General features: G+C 40.8%; 1 protein-coding gene across 18 annotated transcripts in view; it reads right to left on the bottom strand.

Annotated features, from left to right (window-relative positions):
- LOC146569960 (neuronal cell adhesion molecule-like) overlaps positions 1-21,505 on the bottom strand; it is a 78,857-nt gene that overhangs the window by 45,231 nt on the left and 12,121 nt on the right. For 14 of the 18 annotated variants that reach the window (XM_085282668.1, XM_085282667.1, XM_085282678.1 and 11 more), the window contains exon 2: positions 535-602. The exons of 2 other annotated variants lie outside the window; for them this stretch is intronic. The gene's annotated coding sequence lies outside the window, so the exon portion shown is untranslated. Of the gene's footprint in view, positions 1-534; positions 603-4,982; positions 5,098-21,505 lie in introns of those variants that run through there. 2 more of the 18 variants (XM_085282669.1, XM_085282672.1) reach the window with 2 other exon arrangements.

Raw genomic sequence — 21,505 nt, 5'->3', positions numbered from 1 at the left:
TAAAGCAGACAACAGTGTTTTGTTTTTATTGGCTGCCCAACCTCACTGCCAAAATGATTGTGGGCACACACACACACACACACACGCGCACACACACACACACACACACACACACACACACACACACACACACACACACACACACACACACACACACACACACACACACAAAAAACACACTTTGCCACTAGAGAAATGGAAATCAAACAAGTGCTGACCTTCTACCTTTCAGCTAGAACAAAAGAGTAGGCACCGCTACAAAGAGTGAAAGAGAAAGACGTGTAGCTGTGGAAAGATTGGGGAGTTGGTTAGGGAGTGTTAATGTTAATAAATTCACATTCTGGCAGCATCATAGACGAAGATATTTAGACTGGGGACATTTGCCAGGAAAGGCAACAGACTGACATCTGTGTGTGTTCACATCCAGTGGGAGGGGAAATGGCTCTGAGAAGAACGAGAACGTTTGATTGCGAAAAGGCCGGAAGTTCACACTGTTTTGGAAAAGTTTTGATATCCGTGGAGTTTCTGACTTACCAGAGAAGCCCAAATCCCCTCTCTCCTCCTCCCTGGCCTGCTTCGCCCGCTGTCTGGCTGAATTCAGTCTGGTTAAAAAGGGACAGCAGGGAATAACAAATTTAGCGCACACCATGTAGACTTCTCTCTGAAACAACCAGCATTTTAAACCAGCTTGAAAGGAACATCTAGTCTTTCCTAAACGGCTTTTCCCAACATCTGTTTGATTTCAGAATGGCTTCACTAATCTGTGCTTTGTTTTTTATACTCTGCTAAAAACACTTCTTTTTCGTAGTGCATGTCTAATGCTCCGTCACAGCACAGATTAGACCAGGATATTTAGATAGAGAGAGATAATTCTCTCTTTCAGATCAATCTCTTATGAAAAAAGACCACTTCTCTTTTTAAATATATGTAATCATGCATGGGTGTGTCGACTGGCTGGAAATGCACTTAAAACGCTTCCAACTGTGAAGTTTTGGAGGTAAAAAGCACCTAAACAGTCAAGCTGTGTAAACCAGAGACTTTGAGAGGCAACAGTGTGCAATCCAAGCTGAGGCCCGTGGCTAAGAGCTGGAGGAGAGACATCTCCTCCCTTCATCTCTCGTCTTGTCTTGTTTCATCTCCTTCAGCTCCTCTTCTCTTATCCCATCTTAACTCTGTGTGTATTCTCTATACTTGCTCTTCCTCTTCTTCTACGCCTGTCGTCCTCACCTATCTTCTGCTCGTGCCCTCTTTCCTCTGACCTCATCTCCTTTTTGGTTATATCACCTTTTCCTCACACAGCCTCCACTTTCAGCCTTCCTGTCTTATTATCTCACACTTGATAAAAAATAGAAATGTTTGCCTTAACGCACACTTAACTATATTTTTAAAAATCAATAAGAAAAGAAAAAGGTTTCACATGACAGCTTGGGGAATTTGTGGGACAACAAATCGAGTCAAATGTGATCATCATGCCTTCATCCTCCAACCATCCATTTTCCTAACTTTCCTATCTAAATTAGGGTCACGGCCTATCTCAGCTGTCATAGGATGTAAAGTAGGAAACACACTGGACTTATCACGTGGTCAAGAAGGCTCTCTCCATTCATCTTCTTCCTCCTATCATGACCTAAACTAAAGATCCCGCACATGGACCTGGGAGATAATATACAGATGTGTCTTGACAGATTTGAAATTAAATAAATATATATTTTGACATAAATCTTCAAACCCAGTCAATGTTTCACACTGAATTACTTCTCTCATGACTCTCCTGCTATAAAAATATGAACTTTACATTGGGTCAGAGGCTGGAAAAGGCTTTGATTTTCTGTCCTAACCTATGCTAACCTTGTCATTTCTCTCTCATTTTTCTAATAACTTCTGTTCGGTTTATCCAGCTTCTGTTGCGATTGGTGCTGTAGCAAAATCTGTCTTCTCTTTTCCTTAAACTGTGTCACAGTCAACACGGACACACCTAACGGAATCGATTGCAGAATGATTGAAGAAGCAGATCCAATTTACTTCGAGCAAAGGCTTATCGACTTCAGTCTCCTGCTCTTCGTATGACTCGAAGTCCCACTGAGAGAAGCAGCCGTTTCCACTTGGCTAAATACGAACACTGCTTTTCACAACTGTCAACAGTTATTTGACATTAATTCTGCTTAACACAAATGGCATATGTTTTGTCTCAATATCGCTCTTTAACCCCACTAACCAAAATTTAAATGTGTGCACCCTGTGCTGCACGCTTGTTTACAATCATATGAATTGTTTTCTAGCCATGTTCCCCCAAAACCTGCATTATTTACCGCAACCTTCCGCACAGCTCGACGTTTCAAAAGCCTTACCAGCTCGCACAGTCACTTCATTACTTCTTACAGAATATTACAACAGAAAATCTGATCATCCAACAGCCCTGAATTTAAAGGTTTCTGACCCAGATTTTAAAAAACACTGACACGCATACTATTCTCTCACAGCATCACACTGTAATAATGCTGACACCTGAGCTGACTCTGTACCTGAGAGCAGCGCTACAGTTCAGCTGCTGCCTTCTTCACCTTTTGCTTTTGGTGAATGTGCAACCGATTTTACAGTTTTCTTCTTCTCTGTGGGTTTGCAGGATCAAACAGCTGATTACAGCCGCGACTTTTTAGAATAAAACAAAGCAACAAAGTGACCTTTCCACATCCTGTTTGAAAGGGCTGCCTTCTGATCCCATCAAAAGAAACCTCCCACTATGTAATCGAGTCAGCCGTCTCACCACCCCACCTCTGCCCTTAGACACTACAGAGTCGTGCAGCGCTCTCGTCCAGCTCAGCTGCCATGGTGATAAGAAAGAGGACCGAGGACCGAAACTGAAAATAGCTTGAGACGGGATGCTGAGTTTGGGCAGCGAGCAGGACTACAAAGCACCTCACAGCAAGAGACCAACAGTACCCTCAAAACCTTAGGGAGCACTCTCGTGCCATGAGACCTGCCAAACAAAGCAAACATCTGAATCTTCTAAAACTCACAATAACACTGATGCTTTGTGGAAAAAGACGGCCCAAAATAATAATGAACACATCGGTGCTATTTCTGCTTATTGTCTGGGTTATATCCTTTTGTTAACAGCGTACCAGCAAACTGCACACACCCTGCCAAATCAACAACCCACAAACAAAGTTTTAGGATAGCTGCTTAACACTGTGAAGCATTTAGCAGTTAGGAATAGATAGAGATATACTGATATTGTCATCAGGAGTCGGTGGAGACCAAACCAGAGCTACAAAGAGAGCAGATATCTGTGTGAAATAGAGTCATCAAGCAGATCAAAACCAAATATATCATGTTAATCCGTATTTGAACAATGTGCAAGAAATAACAGATTGCTAATAATTTCAGCTTTACACACTCATAATAAGCAAACAGTATGTATATCTTATGGCGCTTCAAAGAGGCCAAAAGTAAATTTATTAAAATCCATCAAAAATAAGTAATCTTGAGATGGTGTTCACATCTTTTTTGAGCTATCTAAATGTGTAAGACTTTGTATTCTATAAACAGAACACGCTGACTAAACTCTGGTTGTTAATTAATGGACATTAATTGATGTCACAAAGCAAAGACGGCATTGTTAGTACTCCGCTGAATACCTGCTTCTAAGGACATTGTTTTTCATTTGTCATCTCATGCAAAATAGAGCAGAGACGCATATACTGCATATTCGGCATGTCCGGTGAAATGTCAACAGGCGAAACAAGCATGGCTCACTGTAGAAATGCTAATTAGCACAGTGTCATTCTTCTAATGAGGGTCTGGTTGGCTTTCTCTTCCAGGCTGTGTTGTTCTTAGCTGTACGTTTGTGCGTGTGCTCCTGTGTCCATAAACAGGGGAAGGGGGCTCAGCGTTGGCACGGAAGCCTGTTGGTTTAATTTTAGACTATCGCCTAATGAGAGGCAGTGTGGCTATAGATGATACCGTTCTCCCGATGAAGTGTCATTACTGCCAAAGAGGGAAGAAATATTGAATTTAAATTAGAGGACATGGCTTGCAGATAGAAAGGTTCTGGTTTTTTTTTTTTTTTGTTTAAATTACATTTTAAAGCAAGCAGGCTCAACAAAATGAAGAGGATTTGTTGATTGTGCAAGCGCTGGAAAGGTGCAAAATCTCTATGAACGTGTTAATATCAAACCTGAGCTGCAAAACCAGTCTGTAGGTTTTACCACAAGGAAAACACCCACAGCTTCAAAGAGTGACAGGCTACAAGTACACGACGAAACCAAGTCTCAAAATGTTTTAGTGAACATTTTCAGACTCATGCAACTGATGACTACTTTCTGTATCAACTAGTTAGTTTATATTCATTTGGTAATGTGGTGAAGAAACTGACCGTCGTTCGTTTTGTCTAAATAATCTTCAGAAGCCTTTTGCTGCCCAGTCAAGTTAAAAACCCAAAGATATTCAATTTACTATCACAAAAACTTTAAAAGATAATATTTTGCTTAAAAAAAGGGTGAAAACACTGAACAATTCTGTCAATTTAATATGTGTTTGTAGTTCTAATTTTCAAAAATAATTGTCAATCAACACCAACATGTGATAAAACAACCAGCATGAGCTCTAAAAAGCAAAAAGCAACACCATCAAATGTAATTTCTTGGCTGATTAATAGTTCAAACCCCCCAAATACTTAATTTTAAATCGTATAAAAGAGAGAAGACCAACACACAGTCATCACTGAGAAGTTTAAAGCAGCAATTATTTGATATTTGTCCTGATTAATAATTAATATTACCAACGAACTGAACCCAACAATAATAATAATGGTTCCTTTTTTAAAATCAAATAATTGCTGAAGCGGTTTAATCATCCAGGATATTTCATCAGTTCTCCCAAAAACATTCAAAACTTAAGAAGATGACTTATGCAGATCTTACAGAGCAAAACAGAGACACTGTGCCCCTAAATGCCATTTAACCACAAAGCTGATACATCACCTTTATCTCCGTGTGTGTCAGTAAGGATAAGTCGCCTCAGTTTGTGCATTCATTGCATGAAGCCAGTTCAACTGTCATAATCCCGGTGGTTGTTTACTTCTCGACGTGTCTGCTGTAACTGACTGACAGCAAAGAGAGAGGGGTTGGTTCCCTCGCACACCCAAAACCCCTCCTCCAAAAAACAAAAACCTCCCCTGACCCTCCCTCCCCTCTCACAGTGGGATTAAAACAACCTTTTGTGTCTCTACAATAGAGGTTAAACATTTCCTGGTATCACATGAACTGCTCGCAGAATCCACATAGTTACTGGGTGGCAATTTCTAGTATTTTATGCAAGAACATGAAATATTTTTAAAGTTATTTGTTTTTATAAGACGTAACAGTCTGCGAAATGAGGCAATGACAGAAGCGCAACATCCTGCTATATGAATCTGGCAGAGCATAAAAGCAACAGTGGCACTATAATTGCATGTTAAATCAAACTGCACCCAGTCTACAGTAAAATAATTGTCAGCTGCACTGATTGTGCTCGAATCAATGCGGCCTTCGAGGCGTTCAATAGAGGGTGGAGGCTGAACAGCAACGTAAGAAAAGAAAAAAAGAGTAAAAAGCCTCAAGGCACATCCGAAGGACTTCCTTTCCCATACAGTTAGACACCAGAGAAAGTACTCACCTACAGTCAACAGATGTCCCCATGCAATCTAATCTAGCTGACACAGTGAGAGGAAGCTTATTTATTGCCGACTCCTCGCCAGCATTATTGCAACCCATTTTAAGAGAATAGATGTGAAAAGTCTTTTGACGTCCGTTAGCTATGGTTGCAGAGGGTAACAATGGTTTGAAAGAGCCACTTTTCTCTGGGCCCAGCCTTAAATAACACCCCCTCGCTACAAAAGCACTGAAAATGTAACTTTATCTGCATCAAAGAGGATTCTCGCTCCGGCTGAACAAGGACCTCAACCCTGGTATTCAAAAAGCACACGTATTTACTCCAGAGTTTTTATGTCTTTATGCTTACATTTGCTCCACAGAGTAATTTTTAAAATTGTTTTTTTTTTTGTTGCAAGTAACTATTCGAATTATGATTTTAAAAGTGCAAAACATTTACAAGAGATTAAACTAGCCGTTCACAGTTTTTGTTGATCTGTGACTTGTAATTGTCAGAAAACAGCATCACACATTAATTCCAAAAGGCACACTTCCATACATGCACACAGATGTATAATAGCTTAAAAATAGGCATACAGTAAGTGGACATGGTACAATGGAACATATCTCTCTAAAGACAGATATCAGGAAATTAATATGCAGAACTTGTAGGCAAAGGACATGAGTTTTGACACCATTGGCACAATGTTTATCACATTTTTGGTTTCCGTTCATAGCTTAAGGTCTATTGACCAATCACATTTGTTCAAAGAGGGATTGCACTTGTAGATATTTCATCTTTAAGCTATTATTAATTACTATACATTGTTAATAGTTCTTCTTCACTTTTACTGAAGTATTTTTTCATTGTTCAAATGCTTGCATAAAAAAAGAGAGGGTCTCCATTCACTGGTTGCGCTTTTGGGAATACCCACTTCATAATACTCCATGGCATATGACATCTGTCTGCTCCAGTGGGAAAAGCTGAATGGCTTCACAACATGGTCATTGTTGCAAATCGCTGTGAGTACATAACGTCCACCCACTCACAATGATGAAAACATCAGCCCACAGACCATCAGAGTGTCACTGGTGGTCGGGAGGCTCGAAACTTTTGCACTGCAATTCCAGCTTAATCTGCTAATGAACAGCTTCGGTCGTCCTTTTGTGTAAACATAACTCAGCGCGTTGAGCTTTCTCAGCATCTACCGTCTCTGCATGAGAAGCCATTAACTTAAACAAAAAAATGTATCATAAATAAAAGCATTCATTGTAGCGGACGTCTTTCAGGGAGATGATGGATAGCAGTGAGGTGTACGTATTGTGGTATGAAATGAGTGAAAGGGCCATATTTCACTGAGCGAGGGGCGTGATTGACCAAGTCTAATGGGCATTATTTCTGCACACTGACTCCGTAGTGCAGAGACACTGGGCGATCCCTGCCGGCCCATTTGCTCTTTCAGTCTCACACTGAGATAGGACCGGCGCCCTCCCCGGTCTTTGTCAAGACACCAATAGAAGAACGATATTTCAATGGCAACTGCATATTTCAATAGAAACTTTTAACAGAAAAAAATAAAAATAAAAAAACTTTCATGTTGCCGTCTAGACCTGGCCCTCGTAACCGGAGCTGCGCACAGTGTGCATGTGACTGTTTGTGCACACTCATAAATTCATTTGTCTCTGGCGGGGACTCTTTTGAGCTTCCTATTCAGAAATGTGAATGGGAGTGAAATATGATTGGCCTGGAGAGAGAATAAGAGGCTGGGTTCACAAGGCTATCGAGGCTGGGCGGGCGGGCGGGGGACACTTGAAATACTTCATTGCCTGTCAGAAACAGAAAGAAAAGACAAGCATGGATGATTTAGCCTTCTAAAGTTTGCTCCTAATACATCATTCCCACACTTGTTTGCCCAAGTATATCACACAGTAATGTTTTATGTCTTGTTTTCAGGTCAAATTTCAGTTATTAAACTGTTTAAATGTGCTTTGTATAAAGCAATAAAAGCATGAAAATGGTCTGACAGGACACTGCAGAACCGTCCTCGTCCATGCCTGCATCAAATTTAGTCTTGTTAACTCTGCCTGAACTCATTAGGACACAATAACACCGAGGAGATCAGGTGTCTGAGGTATCATGTACCAAGACTATCACGAGATAACGTGGGGTAACTGGTAAAGTATCAAAGGAGCTAAATGAAGGTGTAGGAATTTCACGGGGAAACAGAAAGCATTTCACAACAAGCCGCGCTGATGACAGAGGCATCGGATTCAGCTGCAACAATGAGGAAAACAAAGCTGCCGGCGTCTTAAGGGAATTTACATGAATTACAGAAAGACGGCCCTAGGGACGGCCGCGACCTCTCCTCAGCTTTTTAAAAAAAAAAAAAAAAAAACCTAAACAAGACCCCGATCCCGCCTATCGGCGCACAAACACACACGGCCACGCACGCGCACAGGAACACACCAGCAGAGAATGGTGTGACTGGTTTCCATGGTGCCATGAGGCTCACTGACAGGGCTGGAGTGTTAACATGCTCAAAGACAACAGGGAGGATGATGGTGGGGAAAAGAAAAGGACGGAGGGAGAGAGAGGCAGAGAGAGCACAGTAAAAAACAATAAACAAAAAAAAACAAAGCGTGTGTAGAAAGGGAGAGATTTACCACACAGAGGCCATCCCTGAGGCCTGTAGTGCTCTGTATCGTATTTCTTTTTTTCTACTCAAAGACCCTGACACAATTCAAAATACACAATAGTTCAACTTAACAAAAGCCAGAGCAGCAGCGTCTCTTTATTTCCTTCGTGCTACTAACTGTTTATAACATCAGTTCAATTTATGTACTCTAAATCAGCGGTCCCCAACCTTTTTTGCGCCACGGACCGGTTTATGCCCGACAATATTTTCACGGACCGGCCTTTAAGGTGTCGCGGATAAATACAACAAAATAAAACTAGTACCGGTACCGAAAAAAAGAAGATTTACTCATAACACACGTGAAAAGACCCAGGAAAACCGAGTAAACGATAAAAACGATAACAAAATAACGCTGAAAACCGATAAAAATCCTGAAAAACATACATTTCACACCTGAGCCTCAACTGAGCCGGTACCAAACGACTCACGGACCGGTCCGAGGCCCGGGGGTTGGGGACCGCTGCTCTAAATTGTTCGGGGACAATTCTGTTTAATTTTACTTCAATATAGAGCACATATTGTAGTAGTTATAATAACACTGTACTAACAGTTTAAGATCAACGTTGTAAAAAGTCAGTCATAAAAAAGGGCAGAAAGGCCAATATTGCTATGGTCTAAGCTTTTGAAACAATTTCTAAATGAAGGCAAATAAATTACTTTAAAGATTAAAGATTTCTTTTCATATAAAGTGTGTGCTTACTTTTAATTTGGTTTCTGCAGTCCTTCTAATGGCCAGCAGGGGGAGACTGACAAAATAAGCAAAATTGTGTGTGTAAAAGGTTTGTTTCACTTCATTTGTGACTTGAGTATATTTTTTCTTGATGGCTTGATGCTGTGAAATGGTAATTTAACAGCTTATCAATGTGCTTATTATATAACTTACAGTGTCCACAAGAAGGATAAAGCAAGATAAGCTGTAGGATGGCCCTAACTTGCTACCTTTGCCCCACCTGGCTCATCAGGTGGGGCAAAACAAAAATTGTTGTTTCAAAACAAAGGCATGTTGCAGGATGTTCTCAAAGGTTTGTCTCAGAGTTTCACAACAGGACCTCACTAAACTGTGGCTGATGTGACAGTGGCTAACATCTTTGATATACAGTTTGTGATTTTACCAAAACTTTCTGTTTGCATGGAATCTGTTGTAGTGGGAAGAAATATGGAATGGTACCATCAATGATATGAATCATAGCAATCTACTGAGCAATAATATGGAGCAAAAGAAACAACAATAAGACAATCATACCAGTTTTAAACAGCTTAGATTAGAGGAGCTTACTAATTAGAACTTAAACCGTACAGTTAGTACATCTGTAAGGTCACTAAAGTTCCCTCATTACTCAGAACAGCTGTGAGTGAACACAACAACAACAAAGACTTTGTGGGTTTTATTGTCCACTTCTTTTCTCTCCCAAATAACAAGGCTAACATGGACTTGTACAACCTGTCTGATGGTCTTATTGTTCATATACAAAGGCATTTGATTCTAGCTCTTTGGGGATTCCCGTGTTATAATAACAGGCAGCACAAAAGGGTCAGAAAAACAAAACCTATGGTGTAATAAACCACAATTTTCCATTAGGACCCGGTAATCCCACACAATCAACATCACAGGCCTCAGAAGAAGTACAAACTTACAACTGTCAATACAAACAATGTACTTGCTGACTTACCTGTAATATTGTCAGAGGCATCTTTATGTTTGTTTGTACAGCCTTTCTACCTTCTTGTTTGTTAAGTTGCTCAACTTTCCTCTGCAATAAAGGATTATATGGATATTTCCGCAGTGCTTATTTTCAGTTTTAACCCTCTCAAGGCAGGCGTTGCCGATTTGCAACAGTTAAAAACTAACAACCTGATTACCCCACATACATATTTTATGAGTTTTTTTTACTCAGAAGTACCACTGCAGGACTTGGTTGTGCATAAGCAACAAAAAACTTAATTTGAGCCTGACAGGGTTAACTCTCAAGCAGTCCAGATAATATGGCCAAACTGTAATAGTCTGCAATCATTCTGATCATGTGAGCGTTTTTAAAGCGATGTTATTGTGTTTCCCGATTTCAACACTCGACTTGGTGAGTGCAATCGCATTAGAAATTAAATGAATAACAACTGACACTGCAATAATAATCCCAGCACTAAGATTTAGCTTTGAGGATGTGGAACACCTTAACTGCTTTTTCAGCCACTAAAACAGAAATTCCTGCTCCTGTGGCTATTGTTAGCTCACCATGTTCAAGCCAAAGACTTTGACTGACTTGCCAACCATAGCCATACAGTATATAGCAATATGGCAACCATCCATGTGATAATGAAGCAAGAGAGGAAGTGCTGCAGCCAGGTCTGATATGGTGTGTGCATGGGGCTTGTCTCCAACTGCAGAGAGCACCAGCTGAGGACATGAGGGGAGGTGGCAGACATCCAAGAGTTTTTCTGCACCAACACAGAAAAGCCCCCCAAGCAGATCTCCCCCTCTATATGCTCCATACTGTCACCCATAAGAAGATCATCTTCGGCCCAGTGAGCAGTAAGCATCCATAGATGTCAATACACCCACTCCCCAACACACACACACACTCACCCTCACTCTCTCTCTCAGTATGTGCATGTGCACTGATCCCCGCGTCCATATGTGTCCACAGAAGGCGCAGGCATGTGTGCACCTCCTTTGCTTCCCCACCAGGACCAATTTCCATCCACCGTCTGTGAGAGTGTGCGATCGATGCTGCACGGGGCGCGTCATCCCGGCTGTTCATTACCGTTGGCAACTCTGTGACCATAAGCACAAACAACCTGCCCCTCTGATGCATTGCACACCAGCTAGAGACGGATGAATGGACGGAAGTTTAATTTAAAGCTGTGCATTAAGCATTAACCTATTACTTTACGAGCAGCTAAAGGAATTTCACTTAACTTTGCTGCCTGAGTGTCTCCAGAAGGAATCTTTGAAGTGCATGTTTGTGGCAGCAGCAAGACAAAGGAGAGTTTGCTCCCTTCTTCATCTTCATCCTCATCTGAGCCCTCTTTCCAGCTCTCATACCACCTGTCTCCTCAACGCAACCGCAATCTCTCAAGACTATACAGAAGCAGTCAGGGATGTCAACAAACACAGCTATTATTTCAGTTTAAATAGGTTCATGTTACATACCAAATGTAACATACTAAGAATTCTAAAGCAAAAAACACACAGCCGGTATAGGAGGCTGCAATGAATGAGGAGATAAAGTTCAGACAGTCTTTGCTTTCTCTGAGCACAATCAAAGCTTCCCCTCAAACAAACAACTACACACTTGGACTGAGAGCAGACGGAAAAGCCAAATCCAGGGAAAACAAGTCTAGCCCTGCTCTCTACCTCTCTTTTCCATAAGCAGAGAGGTGAAATTACCAGCTTCCGAGTGACGCCCTAATATAAAGTCTATATCACGTGCAGTGGCTCAAGAGCAGAAACAAGGAAATGAAAGTTTCTGCTCAGTCTTTAATGCAAAAACTCCTGAGAGAAAAAAAGATGGATGGGGGGGAGTGTCAGTGACATCAGTCGTCATGAGTGGAGCGGTGAAGGAGACTGTGCTGAAGGGTATAATCAGGCTGTCTACAACAGACTGAGGCTGCCACACACACACACACACACACACACACACACACACACACACACACACACACACAGAGACGTGCACGCACACATGATATTGCTGCTGAGATAAAAATGTAAAGGGAGGGAGACAGATGTGTCTGTTAGGAGAACAGACAAATGAAAGGTGCAGATGTGCAAAGGACCGCAAAGGTGCAGAGGTGCTGGCTATTCATACCTGAGATTCCAACACGATTCCACACATTCTACACATTTTACTTCTTTCTTATAACCACTATGTGCCTTTAAAGATGCATTTTGTGTCACCTATGTTTGATGTTGTTATGTGTTCTCCTTCATGTGTTCTTGTTCTTGTCTGATCTGAACTGAATTTGGGTGTAAGGCTGGGCTTGATGCTGATATATTATATGACTTCTCCTATTGGTGGAGCTTTAGTAGTGGAATATTGCACTCACACTTACTGGGTTAGGTGGAAGCTTGTTACTGGTTGAACACCATATGTAGAAGGATTCGGTGTGTCCATGGACTGAAACGTGTTGGAGTTTTTGTAACCTAACCTTACTGTGAAAATACAGGTATTTTAATTTTATTTTGAAGAGAGAGTTTTTTGGATATTGAAGCCTACATGTATCCCTTCCAAATTACACCTCAAATATAGTGGGTTGAATCCACAAATGTTTGTTTTTGTATGTGTGACAATGTCAATGAAAACATGAATCCCCTGTCGTGTGCACAGTGTGTGTTACCACTGGGCTAATGGCTGGTAAACATAACTAAAGGTCAAGGAAAACACTGAGGGGATGGTGAAATTACCTCTGTATTGCCTTGGCTGTTTTCACTTGTAATTTCATGTTAATCATTCCTCTGCCTTTTCCTCTTTACTGCTAAAGACAGTATCCACCATTTCAGGTAAGACATCTGTAACTTGAGCCGCTGATTTACAGACGTGAAAGTTGTAACAAACTCCAAATCCAGATCTTGGCGAGAGAGGGAGATTATCCAAAATGTTTTGTTCTGGTGATTAAATCATAACACTTCCTGTACATTTCACATTAAAAGCATTGCCTTGGGCTGTTAATAGACTCATTGTTGGTGAGCTTGGAAAGGAGGCAAGAGCAGGCGGCCACAGCAGCAGGGGGCAGAGACAAAAAGGCTGCAGTCTTGACGGGCAGTTTCCAACAACCTTCACATACTGCTAAATCTAATGGAGTATTGCTAGAACAGTCTAATCAGTCTGCAATAAGAGTTTTTCTTTCTGTAAAGCTGGGAAACTTTTAAAATCCTATATAGGAACGTGACTATTAGTATTCGCATTTTAATTGTCATACTCATCAATAATATTCCTGTGTCTGATAGTATCAGTTTATTTCTGTTGTGTCAGGTACCAGGATCCTCACATCTTTAATAGCAAAGTTACTGCAACAATTTATAAGCCTGGGACAAAATTTAGGAGACTTTTTTTGTTTTTAAATTATAGGAAAAAAAAATCAACATTCTCTTCCTTCAACCTTCTCTTCCCTGTCTTGCTTCTACAAATATCTGAGGTAAATACATATCCAAACCAATATTTGTGTACTCAAAGCCTGGCCGTCTCTGTTTGCCCTGAAAAACACGTCTTTGCAGCGGTTGGTGTTCCCTAACTGGCCCCAGTGGAGGAAGACAAAGCAGCCCTCCATGCCTATCGGGATGTTTCCATCCCTCTCTCGCACTCTAATCTCATTCCTTCTCCACCTTTCTCCTACATCCACTTCTCTTTTCCTCTCATCTTTGTTTTTTTCTCTTTCGCCTCCATGCTCTTTGGTGCAGGTGACAGCACAGGGACAATGGGATGATATCACCACTCGACTCTTAGCAGCTTGTGCATGCTGCACAATAACAGACTGCTGCAGCTCAAGTGTGGCACACTGTAAAGTTTATGTGTGAGAGAGAAAAGAGTAGAAAGAGCACAGGAGACAGAGGGTGAGAGAAGGAAGGGTGGCAGGGGAAGCAAAGAAGGGAAAAAAAAGCAAACTGTACCGCTCAACAGATCGAGAAAAGGAGTGGAGGGAAGAGGGAGAGTGAGAAGGACTGTGTTTTCCATGTTCGTGAACACTCTAGTGGTCATGCGTGGATGCAAGGTACACTGAGCCTATAGCCTCTATGCCTACAGCTGTATCTGTGTGGGCAGGACTGCAGACTGTGCTGCCTTTTAATTGCAGCACAGCTCCTTCCTCCTTTCTGACAATGTCTCACACACATAAACACACACACAGAGACACACACAGAGCAAACAGAACGCAGCACACCTGCCACGAGGCAGATTGGATTTACACTGCATCAATAATTCACCCTCACATATATCCCCAAACACACCCAAACGCACACATGCAAGCACACTGAATGCAGGCCGTCTAGAGAGAAGGTACTGGCCAAAACCTGCAGTACCAAAACTGTGTTTGAATGTGGCAATGACCATGTAGTTAGAGGATAACACATATCACAGCCACTGATCCTGAATCATTAAAGCACAAATTACCTCAGTTTTTAAACCAAGCACGAGAGCTTTTTTTTTTTTGGTGTTTCTATTCTTAGAAATGCATGACTAAAAACCACATCCTCGGGCTTGCTATTCTCAAGATCCATCACCGCATCTCATCTGAAGCAGGCTGAGCACAAGGAACACTGTCACAGTGAGACTTTCATCTCCAACAACGTCTTATGCATTAGCCAGAATCTTGGCTGCCCTTACTTTAGCAGCGGAGTGGAGGATGCAAATGGGCTTCTGTTATTGTTGTGTTTGTCTGATGTTTTTCACATCCAGCCAACACTTCACAACGTCTCTATTGTTGCCAGCTGTGGCCAGGTGTTATAACAGCCTGAACACAGGGAAGACGATCCCAGCTTCTCAAGGCCCAGGTTCATGTTCCCAGATTGCAGACTGCGCAGCACTAAATGTACTGAAATTTAGATCAGACAGAGATTATTCAAATTCTCAAATTTGAGGAGCTGTGAGAAACACGCGCCAGGCACTTTTCAGATAAAAGACTAATTATATATCAAAACTTTGAAATGATCTACTGACTTAAGGTTTTTAGCAGAAAGAAGAAATTTGTTAGCACTCATCTGCGCCAAGTGCAGACAGATTTTTTGTTTAGCGTGTAAACCCTGGAGGGCTGATGTTTTCTATAAACTGATGTATTTCTTTTTCTTATAAATCCACTTCAATGAAATGTATTTCAATGCTTGTTGTGCTAGCCAAATGTTTGGCCTCACATCGACTTAAAGCTACAGGATTATAATGCGCTGTTTTAACAGTATGAGCTCCTTTAGAAGGAATAAATCAAAGTAATGCGATACACAATAGAATATTCATAAACTTATTGTTGCAACCCAAATGGCCTTTGGATTGATGTGTACATCTGATGGATTCAAATGCCGTAAAAAAGCTTGCGTATTGATCACATGTGCCATTAGCACTTTGAACCATGCTTTTATTGGAATCACTTAAAAGTGCATTCCTGTATGGTGTTTTGAGAAAATGGATCCCTTGCAAATGCATTCACAGTGGATAGATGCTTCCATTAGGCTTAATATGAAAATCATCAGTAGTGCAAACATAAACAGAAAGCTTGACCTTGGAGGATGCGATGCAAATACCACGAAAACAAATGTGAAAGTGCACTGTCCTGTTGATCCGAGAGGACACTTTAAAGGGAAAGGTTGGATTTTTCTGGGGGTTATTAATCTATTCAGTTGGATGTTAAGCACAGAAGGGGGCAGGAATCTTGAGGAGTATCTAACAATTGGGCTTTTATTTCCTCAGAACTGCATAATTATTGAGGTTAATTCAACTCACAGCTTGTGTGCCATTGTCTTTGAATATGGCTGCAACCGCTTAAATGAATAAATTAGTGACACAACGAAGCTAAAAGACAAGCTCTGCCTGAATGCACAATGTCAGAGACACTGGCTCCGAGCATAAGACAAAAAAAAACGCCGTCACTTGATTTGCTGGAGACAAGCTTTGTATTTTACAGGCCCGCGTTTGATCAGTGATACGGTTTCTCTGGTATCTGTGCGACATGCTCAGTTATTCGCAACTGGAGGGATTTTACACAGCCTCCGCTGTATATGGGTTAGTCTCTGTGGTCTGCGTTCCCTCGGCTTCATTCTTGATAAGGAAAACTAACATTCCTCCGGTTGTGACAAGATGCCGTGTACTCTTCAGGGAAATGATACAACAAAATGGGACAGATGCTCCCCGCTAAAATAACTTAGATGACAGCACAGACAGCAGCATAAGAAGAAAAAGTGATGGAATGCGTTTTAGGTGAATAGATGGCAATTTTTCCGATTCAAAAAATGTGAAAGTGTTGACAACACACTTAAAAGTGCTCTTCCCTTACTTACTCACACCAAGTCTCTTCCTGGGGTGGAAAAATAAACTGGTAAACAACTGCTTTATAGCACATAAAATGAAGTAGGATGCAATTTTTAAATAAAGTACAACTCTAACCCTTTCACACATAGTGGTCACTGCAGTGGACAGCTATGCAATGGCTGTTTTCTTGTATTTGTGTAAGTGTTGATGGCATACAATCAGACCCCCTATTGGCAAGCACTTTGGCGACAGTGGGAAGGAAAAACTCCCTTTTAACTGAAAGAAACCTCCAGTTCAGGGAGGGGCAGCCATCTGTTGAGCTTGGGGGTCAGGGGAGGGAGACAGGACAAAAGACACGCCTTTGACCTAGAAATTAATAATAACTAATGATTACATGCAAACTGGTGTATAAACACAAAAAATAAGAAAATCAAAGATATTCTGGAGTTGTCTGGAGCTAAACTGGCATGTTGTCTGTTGATTAATGGTGCATATTTGCCTGTGTCTGCATCCCATTGAACAACAATGTCTTTAAAACAGTTTATTAAATGGATATACTCTTTAGAAAAGCTGCTCAGGGGGACCACGACACTGTGCAGCTCTGTGCACAGTGATGCTCTGAGCTAAACGCCAATCAGCATGCCCAAACATGCCCACAACGCCAATGCCAGTATACTGATGTTTATCAGGTTTAATGTGTGCAATTATCAAGATAGACAAGTGTTTTAAAAAGCCAAAATTTGCTCAATAGCAATTAAAGAAAACACAACACACATACACTGAAAACGAGGATGTTATTAGAAAGTCTACAGCAGGTTTTGCAGGTTTAACAAACTGAAGCCTTCTGCAAGTCTAGACTTCTATAAAAAATAAGGCACTAAAAGCATTACTGGGGTTATTAGACTATTCAGGACTAAATGTCACAGTAAATTGTTGAGTATTTGCTAAAACTCTGCAATACTAACCTCATAATACCCACAAGAAGCAAAACATTCAAAACACCTTCCTATGTGAACCAGAAATCTCTCTGCAAACTTATTGCAATGCATGCATTAACTTGATCCAGAATGCTGCTCAAAATTAACTATAAACAGCAGGAATGTGCGAGTGAGTTCATCTTAACACTCAGCCAGCTGCAACCACTGCAGGTATTTCCCACAGTGCCATTCTTCCTCCAAGGTGTCATTTAAATATACTTAAAAACATCCCCATCTGCGCTCCTGTGTCTGTGGCGCCGCTGTTATTTCTTCAGGCTCTTGACATGTATGATGTGTGTCCTTGACATGACTGATGACCAGCTGGAGGCCTTAGAGAGCTCTTGGCTAGGAGGATAAGCCCTCTAAGTGGTGCCGAAGGGCCAAAGAGACCTTAGCTTCAGGAGTAGCTTCCCTGTCTCTGACACCCCTTCTATGGGTGGAGAGGAATCTGACTGTGACCAGTCTGTGAGGTTGGGTACCTCTGGCCTTTCAGGGTCCCTCACTGCTTGAGTGCTTAATTACTCACTACACCTCTTGCTGTCAGGCCACCACTAAGTCCACCATTAGGGCTGGTTTAACGCTGTCTTAGTTGTTTTTCCATAAGAGGTGGAGCAGTAAGACTTCATAACAAAGCGAGGCCTGAGGGCAGACAACTCGGAACAAGCTGAGCGTCATCAACTTGTCGACAACAAACAGCAACACAAGAGAAGACAGGTACTAGTCGCACAAAGATAATGATTTAACTGCAGGGGGTTTCTGTTACACCGGATAAGCCTCTGCAGTTGAGATGTTTCCACTTGTTAGTTCTTGATTTTTGACTTCCAGAGAAAGAGGTCGGAAAAGATCAGAGACCTCATCTTAGAGAAAACTTGCCACAGCTGTATCAAAGATCAGGGCCCGATGGAATAAGAGATTAAATGATCTGTTTTAGGTGGGTACGTAAACTGCAAGTTTCCTCCCTATTTATCTGCTATGGGTGCAACTGCTGACAAGCTCATATGGTGTCACAGTAATCTCTGTATTCAGATAAGTCTAAAAAGCCCTGGCCTGGGAAGAATAGGCTGGATCAGCACTTTATACTGCATTTCCTCTCTCCATGCAGTGATTACAATGCCAGTTAAAGCTGCGCGCTCCTTTTCCTTCCAGCGTGCACTCATTATAGAGTGGCAAGTCAAAAAGCCCCACACAGTGGTAGGCATCCTGATCCCGGTGTGCCTTTCACATGGTAAACAGTTTCAGATGGGCCCTGTATTGTACTGCTAGAATACAGCATCTGCTTTATGGCATGGAAAAAATGCATTGTCACCAAGTGGCAGTGAAAGGGCCATTGAAGAGCAGCCAGGGCTTCACCGAAACGCTGACGCTTTGACCGTGACGCGGACTAGTGGCTGGTGGTCTGCCCCGTTTGCGCACTGAGGTTGTGAAGCCGAAGGTCAGGCCATAAAAATAAAATATAGGTGCACGCGACTAGAGTGACAAATGATCCTAGTCGTCTGGCCAAGTTTGCAAACTGTCCTACTCAATATACTGCATAACTCCAGCAGAGCTAAAAGGTCTCCAGAGATGCTTTGTATCTAGGCTCAATGCAGCAACATAGTGAGTCAGAATGCTGCAGTGAGCACTGGAGCTCAGCCAGACTGGAATGAGACACTATGCAGAAAGAGACAGAAGATGGCCCTTATCCTTTAACTCGCCATTAAACATTTAGAGCGGCACTCTTGCACTTGGAACCACTGAGATCAGCCACTGTGTGAAATGTGGGAAAACTTCTTCATATCCCGCTATCATAAACGATCCAATAAATGCATCTTTACGTGGAGCTGTTTATACCACATAATGCATTCAGTATTTCCTCTAAGATGGGTTAGTTCTGTGTAGGAGATGAGGTTATGGAGGAGAGGAGGGAAAAAGGTAGATGTAGTACAACGACAGAACTTACTGAAATTAGCCTTTGCAGATTAATCTGATGTTATCTTGAGTTATATTTAATCCACACACTGCCATGCTTGGGATCAAAGGGAATAAACTAATCATAGCAATTCATGTTTAAAACTCAGCAAATGAGTATTCAGGACTGAAGTGATACTCTGGAAGCCAACGCAAAACATTCCCATTAAAGCTGAACAATATGAAGACACATACAGTGTTTACTGAACAACGTCTATTAGAGTTGCTGCTAATGATTCATTTATTTATGATAAATACATCAGATTAAATGGCCATTTACAAGGCCATTTAATCTGATGCGATACTCACTAAATTGTTAAATTAAATGACTCTCAGCAGTTTTTCAGGTCCGAGTCTGCATGTTGACAGGTTTCTTTTCACCACCAGTCTAAAACCCAGTGTCAGGGAGTTTTTATTGTTTTATTTGCTTATGCTTCAAAAGTTATGTTATACATATTTCACCAGACACAGTTTTCTGTAGAAACAGGAAGCTGACCCTGTGACACTGAAAAGAGACCAGTACAGAAATACATATCCGCAGAAGTTGACTTGCATTATATTATTCTTAGAAATTGACTTGCGACACACATACTTTGTGACACACACACACAGCTTACACACAGACAGCATCAGGACCTGCGTAACAGGAAATGTGATTATATTTGCATATTGACGATGTAACCTAATAGACAATATATTTACTAATGAAATAGAAAATAGAACCATAAGTGGTCTCCTAATTAATGACATCAGTGATCATCTACCTGTTTTTATAGTGTATAACAGCAATTACAGGAAGGTTAAACAGCAAAACACAATAAAATACAAACGAGTGAGAACAGAAGAGTCAATAAACGCATTCAAAAGTGATTTACTCAAGCAAGAATGGGAGATGCTGTATAAGGAAAAAAATATTGATAAAGCTTATGAGATTTTTTTAGGAAAATTTAAACTGTTATATAATAGTCATTGCCCAGTAAGGAAATACAGTAAAAAACAAAAATATGCAGAGTGCCCATGGATTACAAAAGGATTGCAAAATGCATGTAAGAAGAAAAATACCTTATACAGAGAATTTATAATGAACAGAAGCACAGAAGCTGAAAATAAATACAAGAAATATAAAAATAAATTAACGAGTATTTTAAGGTCATGTAAAAAGGAATACTATGAAAAATTACTGATTATGAATAAAAATAATATTAAAGGGATCTGGAAAACATTAAATACCATCATCAAAAAGGGCTCGGGGCAGGCAGACTATCCTTCGTATTTCGCAAATAATGATAGAAATATTACTAATATGAGAGATGTGGTAAATGAGTTCAATAAATTCTTTGTAAGTGTTGGGCCAGACTTGGCTGAAACAATTCCTGATATAACAGATTCTGTAGAGAAAGAAACTAGACTCATTGACCGCAATCCTCATTCAATGTTCTTAACGGTGGTGGAAGAAATGGAAATCATTGATATTGTTGGGAAATCACAAACAAAAAACTCTACAGACTCTGACGACATTGATATGGAAATCGTTAAGAGAGTGATAGAGGGCATTTCCAAACCCTTAACACACATTTGCAATTTGTCCTTACAAACTGGTACATTCCCAAAACAAATGAAAACAGCTAAAGTAACACCACTGTTTAAAAATGGTGACAGACACCAATTCACAAATTATAGGCCTGTCTCTCTACTTTCTCAATTTTCAAAAATACTGGAAAAAGTCTTTAGTAATAGACTTGACAAATTTATAGATAAACACAAAATAATAACGGATAGTCAGTATGGTTTCAGATCAAATAGATCAACATCATTGGCATTAATGGAACTGATCGAAAATATCACCAACAATATAGATAAAAGACAATGTATAGTTAGTGTATTCATTGACCTAAAAAAAGCTTTTGACACAATTAATCATGACATATTACTTGATAAACTGGAGTACTACGGCATTAGAGGAGTGGTGTTAGAATGGGTAAAGAGTTATTTGAGAGACAGGCAGCAATTTGTGAAAATTGGGGAATATCAGTCAGAGTGTATGGACATTGTTTGTGGAGTTCCGCAGGGGTCAGTATTGGGACCAAAGCTGTTTATCCTCTATATCAATGATATATGCAGAACATCAGATATACTACAGTTTATTCTATTTGCAGATGATACAAATATTTTTTGTGCTGGAGAGAACTTACAGCAGCTTTTGGAAATTGTCACACAAGAAATGATTAAACTGAAAACATGGTTTGATAGAAATAAGCTATCATTAAATTTGGAAAAAACTACATTTATGTTATTCGGCAATTGTA

The sequence above is a fragment of the Mchenga conophoros genome, linkage group LG7 (assembly GCF_057382185.1).
Source record: "Mchenga conophoros isolate Kocher_MC1m ecotype Shallow Benthic linkage group LG7, M_conophoros_male_GT1.1, whole genome shotgun sequence".
In the NCBI taxonomy this organism is placed as follows: Eukaryota; Metazoa; Chordata; class Actinopteri; order Cichliformes; family Cichlidae; genus Mchenga; species Mchenga conophoros.
This window is presented reverse-complemented; position numbering and strand designations above follow the sequence as displayed.